Raw genomic sequence first — 24,394 nt, forward strand, 5'->3', positions numbered from 1 at the left:
TTTCTAAGAATTATATTTCCATGGAAACACAGTTTTAATTTTTTAAACAGAAATTTAATAATTGGTTTTAATAAGATAAGTATTTTACATGACCACACACAATGATTTATTATTTTTGTATGTAAAATATTGTCAATATGACAATTTAAAGACTAAAATTATACATATATATTACATGGTGATCATTTGGCGCACTTAACTATATATTCGATTCGCAATTCATTTGATCAATTTTATTTAGAAAGTCTTACTTATGTCTTCGTTATACGTAGAGGGATATCTGTATAAGAATGTATGTTCTCTCTCTTTTTCATGTGAGGAAGAAAACGATTTTATGTAAATAACATTGTAATTGCATCTGGGTACGAAGCCGTGATTTACATCCAAATAATAAAGACTGTGTTCACTTTTTTTAAAATCGACATTTGGTTTCTTGATCGGTTGTGTAATAATAACGGGAGCGTCGAGCGAGTGTGAGAATTATACGCAGCCTGAACAAATATAAATTTTCTGTTATATATCTCATAGATTTGTTTTAGCACATGATTACGTTTCGTTTCGAATCTTTGTACTTATAACAAGAAAAACCCCACTGATGTAGAAACGAACGCGAATCAATGTCAAATTTGTTTGTGTAATTAGTAAGCACGTATTAGAGGGCGGCAAATGAATTACGTCTTAATTGCATAATTCGATTTTCTTCCGACATGAGATGTTCTCTCTGATGCTCTAATAATGCGCGCTCTGCGGTATATGCGTCTATCGCCATTAAGCTGATGCTTACGACTCTAGCGATAGCATGTTAGAGCACCAACTTTAGTAGATATATGAAATTAGGTTTAGCAATTCTCGTGGGTAACGCACATAGTTCGCAGTTTACTGGTCTTCCTGCTACATTGATCGATCTATGTTTTCTTTAGCAGCTACGTATATTGATTACACAATAATCGCAAAAACCACATAAAGATGTAATATGTTAATTTTTTAATTTATATTTCGGAAAATATAAAACAAGAACAACATTTTACTCTGCTAAGCGAATACGATTAATTAATACGAATGTGATAAAAAAAATAGTAGCATATATCAATCAATATTCGCGATCAAGATTTGAAATCAAGATTTTCTTAGATTTCTTCTCTCTTTCTCTCAATTATCTTGTAGCAACTTTACGTAGTAAGATAATACTATAATAAGATAATACTATATCTCGCTAGTAAACTGCCATCAAGTGTTATCCATCTCGCGTGCCGTCTTAATTTGACGCCACGCGCTCACGCGGAACAGCCTCCTTAAATTGAGTATTCTCATAAAGGAATGGAGAAGCACGGACAGAGGGGCAACCGGAGTGTTGCCCGGAAATGTGGATATTCCACACCTCCCCGAAAACCATTCTTGGCACGATCCCTCATTAAAATAGTTAAGCTCTATTAAGAAGCGGCTAGGTCTAGGGTGCTCTAAAATAACACATTCTATTGTACATCAGTACCCCGCCACTAGGACGGTTGATAATAACGGAGGATATCACCTGGGAAGTTTAGCGTAACTGCAGCTGCGAGCTATATTACGTCAGCTTCGCTGATAGACCCTTATGCCGGATTGCGGAGTGGGTGCTCGTTAAAACCGCAAAAGTTCCCAAGTATTTAAATTTCGGACGGAGTTTGCGTTTCTTCGCGATAGGGTCTGCATTCAGCAATGATGTATGTCAACAATTTTACGAACAACAAGAACTTCATCTTTTAACTTTTCTATCAGGCACCTTCTCGAGACTTCAAGTGTTCACAGAAGAAATTTCAAAGATTTTATTTTAATGACGTTGTTATTACTAACCGTAAATACAAATGTTACAAGTATCATTGTTTTTTTTTTTTTTCAAAAGGTCGATCCATACGTGCGAATCAAACGACATTAAAAATTTACGCGCATGCTCTTTTTTTTGCGTGTAACGTTGAAAAGTACAAAAAGTCAGAGCAGTTTTACGACAGGAAATGTCTATGTTTCTCCTCGAATTCCGCGCGCGCGGAACTAAGTAAACCAGCTCGCCTGAAAAACAATGTCTTGCAGAGCATCGCGATAAAACGACGACACTTCCGTTGATAACACCACGCAAGCAAAGTACTGGCAAACTTCGTGACCACTAGCAGCTGTCTCCAACACCCGAGGGCATCTCGAGAGAATGTCACGTGCGCATCCCTGCTCGTCTTCACTTGTAATTTCCGGATACCATCACCGTTATCGGCGAAATCTGCCGCGCAGCTTTCTCTCTTTGCGGCACGTGAACGCTGTGACTTTTGTCGCATTAACATGTGGATCGTTACGCGAGGTATTAACGCAAGCCATACGTTATTTTAACACGTCATCCGCGCCACATCACGCGGTTAATGTATCGAATATCTGATATCAATCTCGCGCCTTAACGTTCGCAACATAATACGGAATAAACAAAATATCCCGATAGAATATTATGCGATATTGAATTGAAATTATTGCATAACACGCTCTCTTTTTCTCTCTCTCTCTCTCTCTCACTCTTCTTGTACGGATTTATAATTTAATTTGGAATAAAATTATGTGCCGTGTTATACATTTTAAATATAATATAGATGTTACAACAGTGAGCAACTTTTTGCTCGCGCAATAACAAATTGCGTAAAAGCTTTTGAAAATTGTATAAATCCGGAAAATAATATGAAATTAATTATATTTCGTTAAACAGGTGCACACATTTCAACGTTAAAGGAGAATGTTAAAAACGGTAGAAATCGATTTTCATCTGTGTTTAAAACACAATGATTAATTCCGCCCAAGTTGTAACGTTTTATTCGGTGCAAACGCTAACATGTATATATATATATATATATATATACATATCTCTGCGAGATACATTGTGTGGACGCCATGTTTTGCCCTGTGCTACGCGATGATATGCTAAGTGAAACTTTGTATGCGGTGTGCAAATCAACACGACATCCCGCCGGTTCGTGTTTCTTGTTCGTTCGAGTTATCGAGAACTTGGCGATCACGTCCTCGTTGTCGTGAAGAATGTTTTATCTGGAACACCAGGTATAATATAATATAAGAACGTTGTTAACGTTGGACAGCGTCACGTTCGAATGTAAGAGTACTAACTAATATATTTGTGATTTTTCTGGTATTAAGTAACGCGAGATAATATTTTTATATCAAGAAATCTCTTATGCGCGCGTTAAGTAATTGATATTGTTAAGATAAAATTGTGCGTGTTATCTCTCGCGATGTTACGTTCGGCTTTTCGAGACGAAAGTTCTACGTGGGTTCTGGTGGCGTCATTTCGTTTCATCCATCTCTCATAGAAATGGAGAAATTGCAACGAATTTATAAGCACGCGAATTAATACAACGATAACGCGCACTACATATTTTATAACAATATATTAGGACGTTATGATTTAGTGATATGTTGACGGAATATTCGATGCAGGTAATTATAGAATGCACGATTTGACGCAACGCGATCACGCTTGTGGTGCGATTAACTGGTCAGCATGAAAATTACACATGCACGTACAATGTATAATTTATAGTTAGATCACCGTTATCTATCATACGATTTATCTATCGGTATCATCGTGCGACCATTCACCGCAATGTGACTTCGATCGCTATACGAATTAGTTATCGCCTGTGAGATATATACATCGCGGTTGTGCTATTTAATATTGAGATAACATACGAGTTTGCGAATGTACCTCGCGCGTGTAAATAAATTCAGATAAACTTAGAATATAGTTTAATCCATAAAGTTTTTCCACTTTTTACCACAAACTTTTTGGTTTCTTCATCATTTCAATTAATAACCGACGAAATGTTTAACACATTTAAATTGTTTTTTTTCTTTCTGTTTTAATTATATTTGAAACATTTTCTATAATGTGTATACTTTCCTCTAGTTCTTTCTAAATTTAACATGTGAAAATTTAAAGCAAGAAGCGCGATTTTCCAATGTAATCAAATGCGATCGACTCGGTTGACATTCAATTGTCAGGATTTGGTTACTACGTGCGTGCCGGACGAGAACACGCGGTTCTCGTCTGGTTAATTCTGAGAGCGTCAAATTCGGGCGCGCAAATTCTGTTTTCCGTGTGTGGGTATAGAAACGTGATCACACGGATGAGCAACTTTCACATTTGTCTGCGTATATAGTGTGCGAATTTGATCCACCCTTCTAACTCGGTACACGGTAGGTGTCGGACCGTGATCCGTTACCGAAAGATTCTCCAGACGGCTAGAAACTTCTAATTACTACCAAGGTTACTTCGACGATCTTCACCGTGATGCGAAATATTCGCCCTTCATGAAACTTTGCATTTAAAATTCGCGCAACAAAACGGAACAAGAAATACCGCGAGTTTAATTAAAAACGCTGTTGTGTGTGTGTGTGTGTTGAAAGGATTTGACTGATATCTAAATATAATGATCATATTAATAATGAATGGCCTCGAATAACCGAATTCGCTCCGACGTAATGAGAGTTAAGACGGTTTTAAACAAAGAGACCTTTGTTATACCTCGCTGCATTATTTCAGGTCGCATTGCCGGGTATTATTTAGCTATGTAACGTTATAAACGTGCCGCGCTGTTGCAGCGCGATATTATGGCGCTAAAGTTGGAGAAATTAATAATGTGTTGCAACTTCGGTTTAATCCTCGCGCTGCGCAAAAATACACAACTTTGTTAACTAAGCAATTAGCCTTGCGAGTTTTATAATCCTAAGGTGCACATTTTCGTAGAGATTTAGATTAGAATTATCATTTGTCATCTAAGCCCGTGCGTGTCCAACATCGGTTAAGATCATTTTGACAATATATTTATAGTAGTTTCTGTTTTATATCTCGCATTCAACTTTAATTTATGTCGTAACGAAGCAATCAAGCTTACAGTTTACGAACTCTACCTGCACTCTCTCTTTCTCTCTATCCCTCCCTCTTTCTCTGTATGTGCTATAAAAAACTATAAATTATTACTTTCTCACGTGAACACCGGTCTTATATCTTCGAGATTTAGCGCAACTTGAAGAGGTGCAATATATAACTCTCGTATAAATTAACGTGATAGGCCATTATTACAGACGCGAAGAAAAAAATATCTAAGAATATTTTACAGAGAACACTTTTGTCACGCTCGAAAGGGGGAGAACGTGCCGGTTGAGCGCAATCGGGCGCGCGTTATCGAGCACCGGGAACGCGGTCATAGTTGTGCATATTAATTGTAATACAAGGCAATAGAGCGCAAACTCGTGCTGACGAATTCAACGCACATGCGAGCTAATGCATCGGAACACGACAATGGGAACGAAGGGAACGGGGAGGGTGGAAGGGAGGGCGGGGCGAGAAACTTGTCACATGCGTGTAAATAAGGCGTAATGTATGGAGCTTACCGTGAGGCCGCGGACCTGGGGATTACCCCTCTTTTCCCACCCTGTCTACCGAGTCCTCCCAGTGCAACCCTTTCCCCGTAAATGGAATGCAAAGTACATTCGGACGTAAATCATGCGATAGAAACGGCCGGTAATCCATTGCCCGCGGCGCCGGCTGGCGTAAATCGAGAAGATTGTGACAATGATTCAACGCAGGTTTATGGCACGCCGTGTAATTAAGTCGTATCCGACTGGGTATTACGCATGCAAACGTCGCTTGAATCCGCGCGTTCAAACGCGCGGCCGCCACTCACCGGGATAATCGGATCGCGTGCGAAACTGTGTGTGTACGCGTTGTGTAAAAAAGTCCGTTTTTCTTTCTCTCACGTTTCCCGATGTTTTTCTTAATTGTTGCTTTTATATAATTCGACGCGCGACGGAGATTTTATGCTTCATGCGGAGAAACTGTCAGCGCGTTACCCTCCCCCGTTGGTGATGTTCGCCCAACATACATATCGTCGTTCGTTACACGTTCCGCACGCTTGTGAAAAAATATCTAAAAGAAAATATCACAGCGATTTTTCCATCTTTGCTGTTTGTGCGCAAAATACATTTGCGGGAGAGGTCTAGCTGCGACTTGTTTTCCTTGAGAATTCAACAAAATTTCAGGATTCGATAAAATGCTGCAGCAACCTTTTTTATGCGAGACGTCGACGAGATCGTATCGGACATTAAAGTCCGGCAGGGTGAACAAAGCCGCTGGATAAGCTTGCTTTACTGGTGGATCTTTTTTTTTTTTATGCCACTCTCCGCTGCTTTTCTCTCCCGCTAACTTATGTCCTCTGTTTTTTTTTTTGTAACAGGTGGTGACGAGCAGATTGGTGGGAAAGCGCAGATCTTCTTCCGCGGGGCTTCGTTAAAAAGTAAGTACACACACAATTTTTAATTTTACGAATATAACGAGGCCGTAATTTATAAAAGCTTTACCTCAACCGTTCAGGACTTTAACGAGGGCATTAAAGTGGCTTCGAGGCGCCGCGGGTTCTCGAACGAATTACGTACATCGAGGTTTTTAAGACCTGCAAGAAAACATTTTCCAATGGGCAGTGGCGCGCACTTCGCATAAAACCTTTAAACTGGTATTAAATCTAACTATGTTCCACACACGCGTGAAATACGACTTTCGCAGAAATAACAGGCAAATGAATCTTACTAGAATGTTTTGTATTAAAAAAAAAAAAATGCACGTTCTACGTCGTTTTTAACGACGACGATTGTGTTGATATTTTGCATATTAAGCGTAGATATATATCACAAAAAAAAAAGTGTGGTAAATATATATATATCACAATAATGGTGTGTGTGTATGTGCGTGTGTGTGATTTTGTCTGGTTCACTTTATCACAAAGTTTTCCATATCTTACGTACGCGTAACGTTCAAAACTTGTTTCAAAGTCTGCCGGAATCAACTTCCGCCTGGATTTATACTTTTAAAGTAGCTTTTTAAATACGCGCGTCAGTTACTGGGAAATTTTATTTCACTGCCTGCCTTCGTGTCTTTGTGATATATCTTCGTGATACGTTTGAAATTAAATCCTCATTAACTGAGACAAATTTCAATAAAAGTTTTAAGGTTTCTTCAAAACTATATTCTTAGCGTCATTAACGAGCGAAGATAAAAAGTTTAGTAAAGGCGAGAGTACTCTAATGCACCGATCTTTAAGGGAAGACTTAAAACTTCGCACAGTGCGCGAAACTGTCCAGAAATTAACCTACTTAAAAGTATACCGTGCTTTACCGGATGCAACGTAAAATTTTTGCATCTTTATAACAGAGAGTATCGCATTTTTTTCGACCAGAACAACACACACACACACGTACACACACAAACAATATGCGGAATATTTGAAAAATAAATGAAAACCGACCATTACTTACGACGACCGTGGACTCTCAGGAGGAAGCATGCACCGTGTTTTCATGGTTTGCCTTTAGCCTAGTTTGTAACGAGTATCTTTAATGGAAATTCTATGCCTTCCACTCCCCTCCCTCGGTAATACCGTAGTACATTCATTAGTATTCATGTTATATTTGTGCATTGACGGCCAAAAGTTTCTCTACCCTCTTGTACAAAACAGGTACTTATAATCAATTATTTATTTATTTATTTATTTATTCGTCGGGAGACCTGATATTTATAATGACGCATCTAATACGTGCTCATTTGCAAAGTGAGAATTAATTCATCGTGCCGTTGCAGTTAGCGGATTAATATTTTATCGATAAGTGCTTCGTTTAGAAGCGTTGTAATATTCGCAAACTAGCACGTTATCGAATTAATGCAACCTGTATCAACGATGATATGCAAGTTTGCGTAAACATTTTGACACAGCTGAGAGTGCACAATTTGAAATCGGCTTGGTACTCGGACCGATAAAGTGAACGTGTCTCTTTCATTGCGAACAGGTAGATATCAGAAATTCGAGATTGGGGATTTCGACGGCACATCAGATCTGCGATAACACAGAGTCGTTAGATTCGCATTGACTCGCACACGCTCGCTGTTCCTCTAAACGACGCAAATAGAATAAATTGAATTATTATAATCGCATTAGTCGCGATTAATAATTATTGCGCGATACAAACATCTTGCGTGAGGCGCAAAACAAAAAGTCCAATTTGTTCGTTTCAATGTCTTGTAAGAATATTACCATATTAATTACTTTAATATTGCTTTTTTTTAAGGATAGTGAGACAATATTGTTGCCCTCATTCTTTATTCGCGGTCCCCTTTAATTAAACGTTACGACGTAGTCCCCTTCATTACACAATGCATAGTGTCGGAGCTCCCGACGAGGGAATAGCAGTTCAAATTGCATGCAGTTACGCAATTACAAGGGTTAAGACGTTATCCTTAACGAGAATCCTCAAACTGGTCATTTAGTTCCCGGGGAAATGTTAAAGGCGATGAATCGCACCTTTTAGACACCAAGATGTTGACACAACGTCCTCTTACAGTTTCGAATCTCCGCGTCTTCCTTCCATTTCGCATTATAGCGCTTTGCTTTTACAGCCATTTCTTCTTCTCTCTCTCTCTCTCTTTCTCTTTCTCCTATTCTTTTTTCTCTCTTTTCCTGTCGTTTCGTTCGTCGGCATGTCGTCACCGGAAGTGCAGCACTGGTTGACCTACATGCACCGACAATGCTTTTCGTCGACTCGCTACAACGGCCACATCGACCGTGACTACTGCTGAAGTTGCCTGGTTCGAACTTCCCGTTTGCTTGTTTTCTTCTTCGCACTATCTTCTTTCTCTTTTTTTTTTTTTTTTTGACGGGGTTTCCTCTCTCCTCTTTGCCTCGGAGTGTTTTTTAGTCGAGCCCGCGGCTTTCTCCTTTTCCCCCCTGATAATTTCGAGTCTTTCCCTTGCTTAAGCAGTTTCCGACATCGTGCGAACGGTTCGTTCCGTCGGTTGACCGGAGCGCAATTTCTTGGCGAATCTTTCTCGAGATCGATCGATAACGTCGCCGGAGGTGAAGCGCTGCTTTAAATTCAGTCGACCGTGTCTCGGGGAAGTTCGGACGACGAAGCGATTTGCTGAGTGCCCTGCTTGCGGAATTAAAATACGCTGGTATTTGCTGCACACGATAATCGCGATGTGTAACGTATGTACATACAAATTTGCATACGGCGTTAATTAGAATCGCCGATCTCGCTCGTCCCGAACGGCTCGCGTGATTTCTCGAGATACTCTCTCGCCCGTTCGAAGAATCTCGCGTATGCCGCATATGCCGGTGACTTTATACGTTTCCGCAAAGTTTCGCGGAATATTCCCGACGAGAACTTTCTCAAAGTTTCTTGAAAGTTTGACGTTTCGACTATATAAGTTGTCAATTTTATTACAACCTTTTATTTGAAAACGACTAAAATCTCTGTTGTGTATAGCGATATATTGATGCGATATTTACTGAATGCGTTATGAACTGCTGAAAATACACGCGGCACGAACGACAGGATATAACATAGAGTAAAATCCGGAACGAGATGCCAAATGGAGCAAGATGCCAAAAAGGCAAAAAGTCATATTTAAAACGATACGCTTCGGCAAACCCGGGTAAAACTAAAATATGGTGGCATCTTATCCCGAGTTATCTTATTACACGTAAGTGTGTTGCGGTTCGAAATTGCACTGAAATTTTAAGCGCATCTTTGTCGTGCACACCACACTACGGCTTGATATTATCTTGCTTTATATGCAACGCGAGATGCGTACCGAAATATATATATATATATAACCTTATATATATAACCTTATTTTATTGCGCTACGAAATCAGAATATATCGCGAAAACGAATCTGAAACTAACGCAATAATAATAAGCGAGTGTAAGCGCCTCCGAATAACAAGTTAGCCACCAATTATCGCTTTATTATAAACTTCCCTAACGAATTGCCCACCTTTCGCATTTAGAAAATGAGAAACTTTAATTTTCGAGTTTAGATGCTTCGTTATTCCGACACGAAAGTTTAATTTGGAAACGCCACGGGCTTTAATATCCCATCCCGAAAGATTTGCATAATCGGGAGGAATTATTCCTAATAACTTACAAAGGCCTTTGAAGCGCCTATAGAAACTACAGCTTTCCGTCGCGTCTCTTAAGCATATTAGAGATGTATTTCGTCAAACATCTTTTAATTTCATCTCTTCGTTTTTTATTTGTCAACAAATTTTGTTTTCTGCACTTAAATTCTTGTCTTTTTTATTATTCGAATATTTTGTCGCGAGAACGCTCGTTATGCAAAGTGACATAAAAGTGGAAGACATTAAATTTGAAAATAGTTACAATATGTATATACATATATATATATATATATCTTCATCATTACGACTTGACTCTACACACTTCTTTGACGGTCACAAGCAAGATCCGCACAGACAGACGTCTCAAGTAACAAAGCTGTGTCGTCCTCGTTGGTATCCAGATCAGCTTAACTTCTATCGCTCTTCCAATTGTCGCTTTTCTGCACAAAAGGTGAAAGAGATACTCGTTTAAATTGCAGCGCGACTTTAATATACACGCTTCATAACGACGCGCAGTACACACGACTGCAATTTGGTATCGGGAATGACACTTGATCTTTTTTATGACAAAAAACCTGAAAGCCGTGTACGTAACATGTGCTTGACGAAGTGTCAGCAAATTTTATCGGCGTGCAAGTGCAGGAGCGGCTTTAGCCGTGCCAGGATTTAGCACTCGTAAAGTAGACGCGACCGATTTCGTTATCTCAGCGGCGATACTTCGGAGGAAGAGAACTCGGCCGCTTCTCTCTCTCTCTCTTTCTCTCTCTTGGTCTTATCAGCCGTACTTCACGCGTTTATATGTCGTCGAATTAAATTCCAGATAATGCGCCGTAAATTTGCTGTCCCCGCCGTACACGTTCGCGACGCGCTCGTTCGCCTCGGCGAATTTATCGTCCGCATTAATTTGACATTTAATTTTCCGCGACGCGCGTATTTCCAACGTTCCCGCAATTTGCCGTGATGCGCTCGGGAGTGAAACGTTGCGCTTCAGAATTATTCGTAGCGATTTCGTCGCCGACAATTTGTTTGTCGTGCGATTTTATCCCGCCGTATCATAAGTAAAATTGGTCGGAAACGCGCGCTATCTGAGTTCGCGTCTCGCGGGTCAATTGGTTCCGATTGTGCTTCCATTTGCGATTCTTTCTCTCGAACGGTTTTATAAATATCGAAAGAGGGAAGGGAGTTGATATTATTGCGCTGAAATATTTATGAACGTTAGTTTTCGCATTTAACAGCATTGCTCCGTAAGCAGATTATTGATATCGATCGAAAAACTGAGTATTGTACAATAACTCGATAAAGCGGGAGAATATCGTTTGGTCGTCTATTTCGATCGATGCGAGAGCGCTTTGCTCTCTTTCGGAAAATTCACGTTCGCATACGTGCGGTATACATGCGCACCTACACGAACAAACGCGCGATATCACATCGTTATTCGTGACCGATTGTCACTGAAATAGGTTTTGTCAAGGGTGAAGTAGCACGTTCGAATCTCGTGATTAATTTTATCGCGACGTTATTTCCGATCGCAACGTAAGAAACCACCACGAGAATATGGAAAGGAACGAACTTTGAGGATCTGTAAATGCGATTCGTCCGTACTCTGCGAATAGACAGTGAAACTTTTTCGGATGCGAATTCACCGATACGGAACTCTGTCCTGGCGAAGGCACGTCCCTGTGAAACGATCACCGCGATTCGAAACGTGACCCGAGAACTGAAGAGTCTGTCGATAGAAGCTACTGTTCGACGCTTTTTACATTTTCGATACTTTTCGGACATTGATACGCTCGCCGCTTAATCTCTTCTGACGTGACGAAACTGATGCAACTACAACGCATACACACACACAAGAGAATGTGCGCGATAGAGAAAATACGATTTCAGTTCACCAAAGCAATTTTGAAATACGCATCAAAATGTGTTTGAGTTGGCGAGATATAAATACGCAAACGGATATGATATTTCTTTACGTTAATTGCCTCAACGTCCGTTTTTGTAAAAACGATGCAGCAAAATGCAAGAATTGTACATACAGTAGGTAAAGAATAAAGTAAACGATAATTAACGCGTTCTCTCTGAAAGATGCCAATGTGAAAACACGGAGAAATATTACAGCCGTAAGTCGTTTCATCTTTTTTTCTGCTCGAATAGCCATAAGCGCGAAACGCATCTTGCACAAGATACAAACTGAGCGCGCGCGCGAGACTTGCTTGTAATTAAAAATCCGCGCGATTGAGACTTATTTAGCGGGAGAAACATTCTCGCGCTACGTGCAAATAAATTTAGCGTCGTATTTATGCCGTTTTCTCAACAGCTGAGAATTCGGTGTTGTACTATATAAAGCTTTAGAGTTGAAAAGCACTCCATGGCTCGTAAATAACGGCGTTATAATCCGCGGGAAACAAGAGTGGGAAGTAAAAGCGATGTTGGGGATGGATTTCGCTTGGCGTGGCAAGACTTTTGCGTATTATTTACGGGCGCCGGGCGCTCTGCGCGACTGCCAGGAGTATTTTTTCTTTCGTTACATGCTGGCTCTCTCTCTCTCTCTCTCTCTCTCTCTCTCTCATTGATCTTCCCGCAACCTTTACCCTCCTTCGCCAAAAGCCGTCCCTCGCGGTTTTCCCCCATCGAATGTCAGGTGAGATCCTACTTTATCCCATTTTTTTTAGGATAAAAAGTAACGAGAAATACTGGCTAGAAATAGAAGAAGAACTAATGAGTTCTTGCATGTGAAATCAGTGTCCGAATGGTGTGATTATTCGCGCATGAATACAAAAAAACTGACAAAAAAAAAGATAATGAAACAAACTTAAAAATGGTCATCTAGTTAAAGTAAAAACATAATGAAGAGTCGCGCAAATGAAGAGCCGATTATTTATTCGCGGTGTATTCTCAGTCACAAAATAATTTCTCATCAATATCTAGTTGAGATTTTTTTTCTCCGAGAGTTTGATCGATTCTTAAATCGAGTTGTAGAAGAAATCCGTCGGTGAAGAAAGCGGTTTTCACAGAGATATGTAGTCGATGATGAAATCGCCGGGAAACGAAAGCAGGGAGGAAACGGCACAGCACATGGCAGCGATATTAAATTACATTACGAATGGGAACTTCTCTCCCCTCGATGGAAGCCTAAAAGACTCAACCCATTCGTCGGATTACATTTCTCACGAAAATATGATTTTCTGAGACTAATACGTCTGTGATTATCGTTAGCATTGTGAATTAATGCACGGTTGTGAAAGGAGAGACTTTATTTTAAACATTTTACAAAGTTTTGCAATTAAAGATAAAACAAAACACAAAACTTTTGTGAAATTTTCATTGCAGTGCTCGCACAAACTTTGTGTTTATATTTCTCAATAACAAAACAATCATCTATCCAGTTCGAATTACATCGTTATCAAAACTTAAAAAAAGATTATCGAGCGCATCTCGAACGAAATAAACTTCGTCGGATTAATTACGGTCACCTGAACGCAAATAGCGCTCCAAACTAAAAGTTTTTATCCAGCTTATATCCCCGGAGGGCAGTATAAGACGTTCGGAAGATTACCCCCTTCCCACATCCCGAGAACGCGATGAACCCGAAAAGATCTTAAGACCAGCTTCAAAACCATCGACCAAGTAGGTCACGCTCGTTAGGCGTTCGATTGATTTACAGCTCATTCCACGTATTCCCGTGTTTCCCCGCCTCTTCCTCGTCACTGTCTTTTCTCTGTTGTTCTTTTTATCTGGCGAGAGAAGAATTGGCTCGAACACACTTCCGTCACCTTTCGTGTGGTATCAGCACGTGTGAAAGAAAACACTCACCGAAACGATACAATACCATGGTTCTGATATATCCTCGAGATTCTTCTATGAGCCTTTTCGAATTTTTGTTGTAACTTTCGTCTCTCGCCTGGTGTGTATTTCTATTTTCTCTACTTCAGACACAAATCCTCGAAATCCTTCTCACGCTTTCTTGCACGTTCGTGCGCGATTGTTTTCTTGAAGTCAAGATAAAATCGAAATTTTCTTTCGTTCACAATTACATTTATTGGTGCAACAGTTTCTTTCAATTAATTAATTCTTTATACATATATATAAAACACGTACTAATAGTTAATTTTCACTTTTGCATCTCGCGCGATGCACCGTCTACAAAAGTGTTTTAAACAGATATCGGGTGCAGCCCGGAGAAACTTCTACCACGCTATATAATTCCTATACGAAACGTGCTGCGTCAAAGGGGTTAGACTGCTTTAACACGCGAGTGCACTATCGCAAATAGTGTCGAGTGACTAGGTCCCTCCTGTAATTTGTTTTAATGGCCTCACGAAGTTTTGACGGACGGCGGAGTTTACGCGCATTCTCGTAAGTGTGCACACACGACCGCAAACCGAGTTCCCGTGTAACGAATCCATCGACATCGACATTTCGCCCGCGCGCCACAACATGTGCACACGACGAACTTTAGTTTCGCACACGTACCGGACGTAACGTTAAAGTAGCCGCGATTAATGCGAGGTCCAGTCATTTTTCACACCCTCCTTCCCTCTTCCCCTCATTTCTCTTCCCCCGCTATCCCGAGCATATGTGGATTGTTGTTAAAACGCGAAACTTTGCAATGTATAATACGAACAACGAGCAAAGTGTATTTATATTGTTAGAGATTTTTATACACACACACATACGAACAGATATTTAGAGAACGTTAAACAATTTCCATTATTTAAATTTAAATGCACCCTGAGGATCGCGATTACGTAAATTTTGGTAACCATACCTTTCTTCGGTCACATTCAAAACTTGCGCGTGGTAAAATAGTGGAGCTACCGAAAGTTTGCTGTCGTCGAGAAGTTAGCAAATTCACTCCTGGAAACGCGGATAATTTTACTCCCGGATCCCGCGAGCGTGGAAATTCAAATTCGAAAGGTGTTTCCCCAAGGAAGATTTATTTGTTGCGACTTTATTGTGTCGCGACAGCTGTTGTGGAAACCTCGTCGAAAGATCAATGTAGAAGTCTTCCATCGAAATTCGATTTCTCTTTGTGATCGTCATCTAAACAGTAAACTATTTCTTGTTTTTAAAATATATTATTGGACGTGAAGAAAAAGCAAGTTTATATAAATTTAAGCAAAACACATTATATTTTAAAACTCTCTGTTATGAATATAGAATTGTTATCGTTATAAAAAATTGCAAGTATCGTGAAACAACGACAAATCCTCAATATTTCAGTTTTATAAAAAATGCTATTCTCTCTCTTTGTGTTTATAAAAATTTATAACTAACGCAATAAATAATTCAATGGTGATGCGTCAGTACAATACAAATTTTAAATTTTATTTATTATTGAATCGGATTATTATGTTTCATGACGAAAAGGGCAATATATACATGCAATATATGCAATAATATTCAATAATATATTAGACGAATATGTACGAGAGCTGCGGGCAACGATCAAATATTTACGATCGGATTAAAAACACGATTTCAAGCGAAAAATGATGCATTTAATCGTTATATTTCTGATGATGGCATCGGTGGTTTAAATAACTGCGTTTAAATAATCCGATTTAGGACGAAAGTCGGTTAATAATTCCGATAGGATAATGCACATATATTCGAGTCATCGATATAATTTTTCACATAATAATTGTGCCGCATACAAAAGATTTACATTACATACGTATAAAAGATTTCGTCTTTTTACGTCTCTTTATAATTTAATTAAATTATAAAACTTACATCTCTCAGTCTTTCCGCTTAAGGCAAAACTTTCGAAGAGTTAGCTATTGTAAAAATTAAAAAAAACTTTCAACTTTTATATTCAAGCATTATTAAATAATATGATGTTAACCTTTTATATATTAAAAATGTATTTTTTATACACACATTTTGCTTCAATGTGATAATAACTTCTGTAGCATTTCAAAGACTATTTCAAAGACGATGTAATTCTTGAGAAAAAGTTTATATATATAATATGATACATAATTAATACTTTAGAATATATTTTCTGATACATTATTATTTTTGATAGAGAGAAAAAGAGTGAAACAGAGAGATAGAAGTGTTTATATATTTATTTTTTCGAGCTCTCTCTTCTGGCTATTATGCATAGCAATCAATTTTGTGAATATGGCATGTGTGTTATTTCACACAACTTCATTTATTACGTGGCGATGGAATTTAACGAGTCTAACCAATGCAATTAGTTCGTTCGTTCGGATCGACATGGGATGTTTTTTTGAAATAATAATTTAACCCGCATCTCTCGTTAATTAACCTACCTATCAGATCGATTTCAATACGAAGCATAACACAATCATATGAAGGCCAGTTGAAATTTTCAGTCTGGCATGAGGTGTGAATGGGGGAGGGAGAGAGACACTTTTTGGAATTTTAGCGGATCCGCCAAATTGGCATGGTCCAATTAGCAGCGTCGACAGTTAGCTATAAATGAGTAGTTACGCAAGAACAAATGATCGTCCAAGTGCCATTTGAGTTGAAATTAAACTAACACATTTGGCGCTTTGGATCTGTTTGCACGACGTTATCGCGCGAGTTTCCCACGCGAATAATGTGATTAATGTTCTACGCGCGACACACACGAAAAAAAAAAAAAAAGCAACGCGCGAGACTCCACGCGTGTGATATTCGACAAATTTATTTTATACATTTTCTACTACGCGCGCATCTCTCGCTCACGTTTCGATGTAACACGTTTGCTCATTCGTAAAAATTTCAAATAAATCGATCTCGAATTGATTTGATCATACAAGAAAATTAAATATTTCACGCTTTTTACACGACCATAAAGAATTGCTTGTGGAAGCAAAAAAGAAAAATATATTTATATTTTTGTTAGCAACATATTCCATTTCTATTTTTTTTACGCGCATGTAAATTTTATATAAATTTCGAAATAATGACGTTTTTTGTAGTGTTACATTCAATAAATCAAAGTACACGGAATCAAAGTGCAAGAATCTTCGACGCACGCTCTAAACCCTTCGAAGGGCTCGATCGTGCGATATCGCAACGTTTTTTTCTAGGCAAATTTCTGCGGAGACGAAAATAAAAGTCCTCATAACGAGCGAAGTTAGACGGCGCGCGCGGGAATAAGTATTCCCGTCCTCATATATTACCGTAATACGAGCTTCGTTGAGCATGGAGACATTTGGACAGGTACGTATCCGCCTGTCTGAGCACAGGCACCTGTGCCACTGCTCTTGGTGCTAAAGCCGACTCCCCCGACCGTTTCTTTTCTCTTCGTACGGCGCGACGCGGCGCAAAACACGCCTCACGGTGAAAAGCACGGCAGTTTTGTAAAGTGAAACACCTGCGCGAACAGCACGTACGTGCGAGTTCATATACGTGCGGGTATATGTTGGAGAGGTTGACTCGCGCGCGGACGAGGGCACGACGAACGGGAAACACGCAGTGTCGTTCCTCTTCTCTCGCGCCCGCCGAAAACGATTCCGACGTCGCCGGCATACATTACCGCCACGATTACGGTGGCAGTTGTTTATCGTTTGCGAAATTCCTCTTGTTATATGCGTGCTGCACTCCGGCTGGTATAGTTGTACCGAGTGTCTTCGGGGTGAGATATCGCGGCGCGTTTGGGACCGAGAAGGGTGAAGGGGATTGTGTTTCTCGTGCGCACCGCTTGCGCTCGAAACGCGATGACGAGCAATTACGCTCGTGAACGTGTCAACAGCATTAACCGTAATCGAGTAACATTATTAACAACTTGGAACAGTGGAGGGCGTTGATAAGTTTGCCAGATGCGTTATATCTCTAGATTGCGCTATTATAGAGAACTTGAATTATTACGATCCGTTATAATTAGAAATGCATTGAAATTTCCGCTGGAAAATCTTGGGTGTTACATGTTTGGATATTTTGCAAATGAGTACACACGCGCGGTTTGTCTATGTCAGCTTTTCTTACGGAAATTTATAAATCTGTTACAGAGATATTCGAAAGTTATTTATTTTTTGTTTTATATGTTAACGAAGTAATCAATATAATAATATATTTATCACGCTCTGTTACGTTTATGTTGCAACTTAATTCAATTTTGTTGCAATGCCGAAAACCTCGGACAGAATAATCACAAGATGCAATGCCTCTCGGTATTTGATCATGCGGTTTAGTCGTACAAATAATTTCGATACGTATCGGTGAATACGGATGGAATCTCCATAATTGCATTTCTTGTAAATCGTAATTTTATTAACCTTTTGTTGAATGTATTTTGTTAACATAAAATTGGCTTATTTATTTATTATCAAGTCAGCATATTTCCATCTGCGTTATGGCAATTAACTAATTATACGTTTATTACTTTTGCGTCTAGTGTTTACTCGTCAAATTACCGGAACTCAACGCGAATGTAAATTACCGGCAACAATTACTACAGTAATATTTAACGCACACGCGGCAAATAATTTTCCAAGAATTATTATAATAAAGCAGAAATGGCTTTTTAAAACTATTATGTAAATGCGCGTGTATGGCGTGTATGTAGCGAGATAACAAAATTTTGAACATTATCATTACACGAGACAAAAACAAATTAAAGATGTTATTAAATCGCGAGGAAAGTAAGTTATCGCGCACAACGCGTCTCTATAAATCTTCTTTTGTTTTGGAAAAAAAGGGCTCATGTGCGGGACATTACCCAAGTCGGATATACACCATTAAAAGATTTCCCAGCCCCTTTTCATCGCCCACCAGCTGCCTGGGTTCCTTACGTCATTAATCTTCTAGGAGAAACTCTGGGGGATTCATTAACCATGGTCGGCATTCGCCAGTCACTAGAGGCAGTTCAACAATCTTTCTATACGGCGCTCCCGCATTCGCTTCTGCTTCTAATACAGTTTTCATGATAAACAGGACATGATTCGTGAATGCAATGCAGCACACTGATTGCACTCCACAAAGTAAATTATCTTGGGCGCGTTATTGCTGACGCAATTCGTTAATCGTCGAGAGTATTTCTGGTATAAAAAATCTCAATTTATTAAATTTTAATTCGTTATCAAGAAATTCTTGGTATTAAAAGTCTCAAGTTTTTGAAATTTTATACACATTTTACATTAGCGATGGCATGTTGTTTAGATTTATACGTGTGCGTGTGTGTGTATGCGGTGCAGAAACGCATTTCTATTTACTCGCTCGCGGCAACAATAACTTAAGATCCCGTTACATAAATTCCCATTTGTACTTTTATGCGCGAAGTAGCTTCACGGCCAAATGCTGGGAGGCACGTCGCGCGAAACGTCAGCGCATTGTGTCTTTTGAAACTTTTCTGCGACGTAACAGAGATTTAACTACGTGAATGGGGAACCTGGGCCACGGTATATATGCGCGTTTTCCCCCGCGTTTGTCTGTCTCCTCCGCGGCCAATGGGACTTTCACGTTGGTACACCCAATGTCTCTCGGCGCGCATTGTACGTTTGGCTTTTCTTGCTTTTGCACCTAAGTTAGCGGTCGTGAAAAGAAGCGTGAAAACCACGGAATAATCGAGTTCTCTCCGTTGTGTCGCCGGTGGTAGTTTCTTCACCTACGAGCTTTCCACATACACACACACACACACGCACTTACAAGATGGTCGCGACCGTTTTCTTACAGAGAAGATTTTACTTAGCGACGAACGTTCCGCGAGTTCCACGTTCGTTCTTTTATTTACGAATCTAGCGGAACCATCTTCCATTCCAAAGGATGCTCGTGTTTGTAATAGCGTTCCTGCTGAGTTTCTATTCGGGTTGAAGAGATCGTAAGCCGCGCGCTGGAAGTGGGGCGGAGGAGAGAAATAGTAAAGTCGAAGAAGCGCCCCGGAATGGCCTCGGATACACGATCCTTTGTGCATTCCTCGGCCTTTAATTTCTTTGTTTTAACAGCAATTTTCTTGTCGATTGTGTCTACCTTTGCACGTCTAGCGCTCCGCTAGAACTGAAACGTTAATAGAACTTTAGAGGCAACGCCTTCGATCGTTTTCCTTTGTGTGTGTTGTACGGAACAAAATTTAATTCGCTTCTTTCTTTTGTGTAAAATAGATTTCCAGTTGAGTTAAGATAGCAATGACAAAAAAAAAAAAAAAAAACTCTCAACGCGTTATCATTCACGTCACCGAAATTCTTTTCATTTCTCATTCGCGGCAGCGCGCGGACGTTTTTGATCTTGTTTGTGCGACATTGTCATTTAACGTTCACTGTGCAACTTAGGCGACGACATCGACGCGCCTAGGTGTTTCCAAAGCGACCTGCGGTGTCACGTTCGATACCACGATAGCGGCTGCGGTGTGACACACCGCCGCACCACGTGAAAACGTGCGTTTAATCCCGCCAAGTAGATCGACACGGAGGTGCGGTGATCCCGGGCTCACGTCTATTCCTCTTCTCTCTCTCTTGCAGATGCAGCTATGTCAATTTATCTTCGCGGCGCAATGATGTCTTTCGTCAGCGGATATTACGGTACCCGGTTCGCGCCGACATGCGCGACGGCGCGCGAGCATTCGAAGTTGCATTTTACTAGGCACGGCATTTCGCAAATTCACGAGCGTCGAACGGTTAGCGGAGCGGTCGTAAAACTCCCGTGGAATTTCGATAGGTATTATCCACCTTTCTTTCCACTACCCCATCCCTCTCCTCCTTATGCGCGCGCCCAACCCGTTACTTTCGTGCCATTCTTTTTCGTTCGCTCCATGTGAATCCACGGTTCATCCCCGATGAAACTATCGACTTCTTCGCGGGGATATTAGATTTTCGCTGTGAGCATCGAGGCTGTATATTAAATCCATATTCCAACGGGGAATTTTCGCGTCGCTTCCGCGAACGGCCATTTTATTGCGGCTATACTTCTTTGGACACGTGCATTACGTATGGGGACTGTGAGACACTGTGTGTTTTCTCCGCGTTGAGATTGGATGGTGATCGACTGCGGAATTATTTCCGAGGCTTGAAATAGATGCGGACAAGACTCACTTCTCAAAGGAAAATATGCTGCGCGCACACGGAAAATTCAATTTGAAGCGCGGAAGTTCGCAAGTTTTACGCGGTTATGTATCTCTAATCACATTGTATTCTCTGCCTGTACATTTTTTTTCCACGCTTTTTTTTTTGTCACACTCAATGTGACTTTCGAATTCTCTTTGCCAACGAGTACGGTCCAACGTGTTTCAAAGTCGGTGTGTGGTTAGAAACTGTTTCGCCACACATGTGTCGAAGGCGCGTTGACGCGCATACACAGAATGAGAAACCGTTAGCGCGTACTTTTTGTGGACAACGTTACATAAGCGAAATTGAGAGAGTTATAACAATCTACTACTGTGCAGAAGTCTGCGGTTATAGTACGAGAGTGGCGTTTGACGTGCAGTCAATGTTACACCGAAATTAATTTCTCTCGGTAAATGAAAATCTATATGGATGAGACAATGCATTTGACACGTTAAAATTTGGAACAAATTTGAAGCACAAACAAAACAAGTAGTACGGATGTGGAGACAAAAATTTCAGAGAAACAAAAGTTATCTCGCGTGATATACAGCTAAGATTTTTTATTTGTCGAAATGCCGCGATCTCGAGATGCCAGGTGAGATGAATGACATTAATTATATAGTATAGAAGATGGCGTAGATTTTTTTTTCCTTAAATCAGTCACAATTTCTCCTTCGTAAGCCGTACACTTGAAGCAGAATTTGCGCGCCGCTGTTCCGGCGATGTTGAATCTGCTGCTTCATCCAGAGCCTTTGTATCGTCCGACCTATATTTTGATTCGCCAGTAGACTGCCATTTCCATAAACCGTTCATCTCCGTGTTTGTCTATGTCCAATAGATTTGTGCTCGTACGAAAGCCGTTTCCGCACAACAATCTCCGACGAAGTTATTGCAGGTATTCGGGGTTTGTAATAACCGTATAATTTCGCACAGTCTTATCGCTGTCAACTGAAAACGCTTTCATGTAGCTGGCAGTGCAGTTTGGTGGATCACTTTAATAGAAATCTCTGTTTTCTCTCAGGGAACATGCGATATTGACCAAATGTCGAAAAGAACAACATGTCCGAAAAACACAGCATGTACATATGTACCAGACACAATATTCTCATAATGAACGTATGAAGTTCTACTTTGCGTTTTACATTCGACAGTCGGAGTTGTGTTGTTGTTCGGATATAATCGCGTGTGTATTTTGCACAAAAATCTACCCACGTTTAGATTGCACGAAATATAAAAAAAAAAAAGTACAAAAGACGCGATGCGTAATCGCGACAGAAAAAGTTAATGGCTGTTCTAATGGCGAAAAGACCTCTTTCCGCAATACGGCGTAATGAGAGTGCGGATTTTCCGCGAAAGTTGAGCGTCAGTTTTGCGGCGCCGTGTGAGATTCTAGATTAATTGTCCGTTTTTAACGGGACGTGTACGCCGCGCTTATAATTAATATCTACGAAAGAAGTAATCCCGTCGTGTGCTCGCTTCGCTCGGGCGAAACTTGGGCAAAAAAGCTTGTTGCGCATTGTTGCCTCTCTCGCTGCGCTTATTCTGCATAATGCAATTATGAAATTTGCACCCGCCATTCTCATTTCTCATATAACTCTAACGTAGTAGACTACATAGAGACATTAGACGAAAGATAAAATGTGTTATCCCCGATGCGACGTGCGTGTGCGGGCACAGCCGACGAGGTGCGGTAACCCGAGTATTCATCATTATGAATTCGCGTATTAAACATACATACATATATATATATATATAAAGCGAAACGAGGCGCAGACAATCTGAAATAAAATCGGGATATTATGACATGGGAATGCGCGTGCGCTCGTAGTTTTATTTATTTCATAAAGCAAAATTCGTAACGCAGCGAACTAAATCTCGGAGTCGCCAAGCTCCGAGCAAAACTTTTATCGCGGACATTTTTGGATTACGTGGTTTGCAAACTGCGCGAGTGCAGATTCGCGTAACATCAAAATGCATTTAATTATTTCTGAGCGTATCGTACTTTATTTCTGAACCGCCTCAACATCGTAACGAATATAATTAAAACTTATCCCATGGTATGTTACACGATTTTTTCTCGCTGCTCGTCAAAAAAAAAAAAAAAAAAAAAGGAAAAACTAACAATTTATTGCGTGTTATTGTAAATGAATACGTAGTTGACGAGGCGTTGCGATACCGACGAGGCTCGTTTTAAGCCGCGCTTGCCGTGACTCGTTCTTAATTCCGACTGCAAACGAGGCTCGTGACAGCCGCGGGCACGCGCGCGAGGGAAAGAAGTTAAAAGTACGATGAGGGTGACGAGCAGAGAGAGAGAGAGAGAGAGAGAGAGAGACGCCGTGGCGAATGAAGTAGCTCAAACAACACGACGTTCCGTTGAGTACAGGCATCTGCCGCCGTCTGGGTTAGTCCGAGAGGGCTAATCAGGTCAGGCCGAGATCGCTCCCCCTCGTTTTTCGCCCGTGTAAACGCCTCATCCTGCATTCCGAGCATTAATTACACTCTTACGTTCCTTTTACCCCGGTTGCCGTCGTTGCCGTTGCTGCTGGCGCAGCCTTTCATCTGCCCGCCTCTTCGTCTCTCGTCTTGATTGGTACGATAAAGTCTATGACGCGCTGCAGCCTCATGAATATTTTAAGGAATATATGTGCGCGCCTACATACGTAATATGCTCTGTACGGTCGGCACACGAAATTGATTGCGTTTTATGGCGTTTTCTTGATCAAGCTGAGAACGAGCTCTCGAGCTCACAGTAGTCTTTTGTACTCAATTTATTAAGAATCTTATTGATAAGTTCCATCAAAGAAAGAGACTCTTTGTAAAAAACTTTTATAAACTCTTGTTTTTCTCATAGAAAAAAAAAAAAAAAAAAAAAAAATCTACCTTAATTTATATTCTATCGGATTCCGCGATGAAGGCAGAAGTGACTTTTGTGCTGTCAGTCCTTTTCTTCTTCTTCTTTCCACTTCCGTCTTCACTTCTACTTCCGTTTACATTCTCCTCCCTTCCTATTCACCTCCTTTCTATCTCACCGATGCGATTCTGCAGGGACGTCGCAGTAGAAAGTTTTGCTGGCGCAGCCGGAACGGTTTCTCGAGCGTTTATTTTTGGTTTCGCTCGTGTCCTTTACCCTCTCTAAACCTTTACCCCGCTCTCTCGCTACCGTTCGCTAAATCCGTAATAACGACGCGCCTTGTTAGAAGTACTTACTTCTAACCTAACTCTATCCCAAACGGGACCGCGCCGGTCTCGAAAGGAGGTGAATAAGGTCTCTTTATATACAAACTAACTTTCTCAAACTAACTTCTCGAAAAACACATTTATAAACTCACATCGACTACTTCGGCTGGACACTGTTTTATCGTTTCGACGCTTGAAAACGTTCGCAAGGTAGAAATAACATTTTCCACCACTTTCTTTTTATTTTCCA

General features: G+C 40.4%; 1 protein-coding gene across 1 annotated transcript in view; it reads left to right on the forward strand.

Moving 5' to 3' along the window:
* LOC109853493 (TWiK family of potassium channels protein 9-like) overlaps positions 1 to 24,394 on the forward strand; it is a 196,551-nt gene that overhangs the window by 74,210 nt on the left and 97,947 nt on the right. The window contains exon 3 of the mRNA XM_020425673.1: positions 6,258 to 6,317. The gene's annotated coding sequence lies outside the window, so the exon portion shown is untranslated. The remainder of the gene's footprint in view (positions 1 to 6,257; positions 6,318 to 24,394) is intronic.

The sequence above is a fragment of the Pseudomyrmex gracilis genome, unplaced genomic scaffold (assembly GCF_002006095.1).
Source record: "Pseudomyrmex gracilis isolate BER0280 unplaced genomic scaffold, ASM200609v1 scaffold_49, whole genome shotgun sequence".
Lineage (NCBI taxonomy): Eukaryota > Metazoa > Arthropoda > Insecta > Hymenoptera > Formicidae > Pseudomyrmex > Pseudomyrmex gracilis.